The following is a 2,517-nucleotide window of genomic DNA, read 5'->3' on the forward strand; positions in this document are numbered from 1 at the left end:
TAGAACAAGAGCGTTTTATTAAATTTGTAGTAAATACATCTAACATGTTTGTAAAATACTGTTTGTATTTTCACCTGTTGATAAGAACATCTGTAGTTCTCGAAACTAGTCGTGTCGACTCAAAGTGTTTTATTTTTATATTTAAATCATCATGTTATTGCAAAGATATTGCTAAATCAATAAATAATAGATCATCATGATCAAGCGAAAATAGACGCTTCGATCCAGAAATATAACATATAAATAACTCTTAATATACATACGTAAATATCTATTCAAACTTGTTATTTTTTAAGCAGAATCGACATTGACAAGGAGATTCTTCTGGACATGTGGAATGTATCGCAACACGTGTTAAAATAGATTTTAAGAAATAGTGGTATTTATTAAGTAAAACTTAAATTAAATAAAGGAGATTTTCGTCAGACTTTACGTTCTGGTTTATTTAATTGAATTTCATTATTACTTGTAGAGAAGTGACTCAGAAACTTATCTGGATATAATCAAGAGGCAATTAATTTTATTATACTCAAAAGAAGGTATATAATTTCTCAATTAGCACCTTTCTAGATTGTGTTGAAATATCTAAAGAAGAAACTGAGTCAGGCAGTATTTTCGTAACTTAAAGCAAACTTAACAAAAAAGATAGCCAGTATTGGAAGGTTGCCAGCATTAACTGGGTAATTACTTTTACAAAATGTTGGAATTTTTGTGTTTTTAGAAAAGTCAATGTTTACAGCCTGCCTCGCAGTTATATTTGCACAGAGGTCAAATGGAAAATATGAAAATCCGCAATAAATGTTACATACTCGGTTATGCCAGGGATCGGCAAACTTTTGGACCAAAAGAGAAAAACGTGAGTAGCAAAACGCTTTGGAAATTTTCGGGGAGACAAATTTTAATTTACAATAACTCGATCGAATTTCTTAAATGTTCAAATAACCTACGAGTATGTTTTAAGTAACAGATTTTTAATCAGAAATACTTTTTGGATTGGATTTAAACATCTATCAAAGACGTATAAATCATGATCAGTGGTTAGAAACTAGTGTGGTTTTCCAAAGGATGTTTTCTTTTCAATGTTTAGATTTTAACCAGTAATAGGTTTTACGAAGGCTCATATGCGCTTAAACGGCAACATTTTTCCTTACTCAACTGAACTAAAAATGAACACGCACAGAATAATTAAAAATATAATAATAATCAGCTTTTCTGTATAAATGTCATTTTAAATTTGACAAAGAAAGAGCCGCACAAATTGCTTAAAAAGCCACATATGGCTCGCAACCACACGTTGCCGAACCCTGGAATATGCCAATTTAGGAGAAAACCCGCTTTTCTCCTTTTATTTTCGTTTACCCGGTATAAAGCTTGTAATAAAAAGTGTTATTGTGAATTTTTAACGGCTTTATAAATTAACTAAAAACACATTCCCATTAACCGAATGCTTAGCTTAGTGCCGGAGCAGTGAAATACAAAGGCCCCAGGCTCGAATCCTGGATCGGGCTCTTTTGTGATGTAAATATAAATGTTTAGAATTTTAACCATTCGTTATCCCAGTATGCTAACCACATTTTATAAAAATTTGTCGAAATTTTGAATATCCATTGGTTTCAAGATGCTATTTTTTTTACCACCTCCGTAGTGTAATGGTCAGCACGCTCGGCTACCGTTCTGGAGGTCCCGGGTTCGATTCCCAAGGGGGGTAAAATAAATATAAGTGATTTTTTCACTGTAATATTTATTCAATATTACCCTGGACTGGTACCTGAAGCGGAGGGCTGATCACTTTCCTTCATGTGTAAAAACGATCAATATAACACTGAATTTATATGAAGCAGTGCCCTATGCACCATTGGGGTGCGGATAAGGGTTTTATTTATTTTATTTATTTATTTTTTTTATATCCTTTTTTTTTAATTATACCAGGAGACGCCTGAATATATGTATAATTTTAAATTTTGAACAAATTTGTATTTTAAACGAGTTTTCTTATTGACAATATTTTGACTATGTCCAAATTTGTAAAAACAAAATGTAGGCACTCAAAATGTAAGTTATTTGCCAAACTTGTATTGTACCGCTTATTAAGTTTTACTTTATTACAAACTACTAGTTTCGAAAACTAGTTGTTTTCACCGACGGGTGATTGTTAAAACAACAATAACAGTTTTTTTGTGTAATGAAATAAAAATCGATAAATGGTATTAAACAAGTATTTTTTTTAAACAAAATATACATTCATGTCATTCCAAAAAGTTAATGCGGAATCAATAAAAAATATAACTTATTTGCAAATATGATTTTTACTTTGGCTCAAATTCTTTATTTGAATAATTATTTAATTTCAATACTATGTGGAAACTATGTTCTTCACGATGTTGGAACGACCAATTTAAAGTTTCACTTAAACTTTCTACTTAAAAAACTGCGGATGCTCGTCGCACTAGTCCACTGGTAGTAGTAGTACGTACCAGAACATCAACTTTTAAATTTATAAGTGGAACTTTAAAGAAG

This window comes from Brachycentrus maculatus, unplaced genomic scaffold (assembly GCF_059751285.1).
Source record: "Brachycentrus maculatus isolate JH-2025_06_01 unplaced genomic scaffold, ASM5975128v1 h1tg000055l, whole genome shotgun sequence".
Lineage (NCBI taxonomy): Eukaryota > Metazoa > Arthropoda > Insecta > Trichoptera > Brachycentridae > Brachycentrus > Brachycentrus maculatus.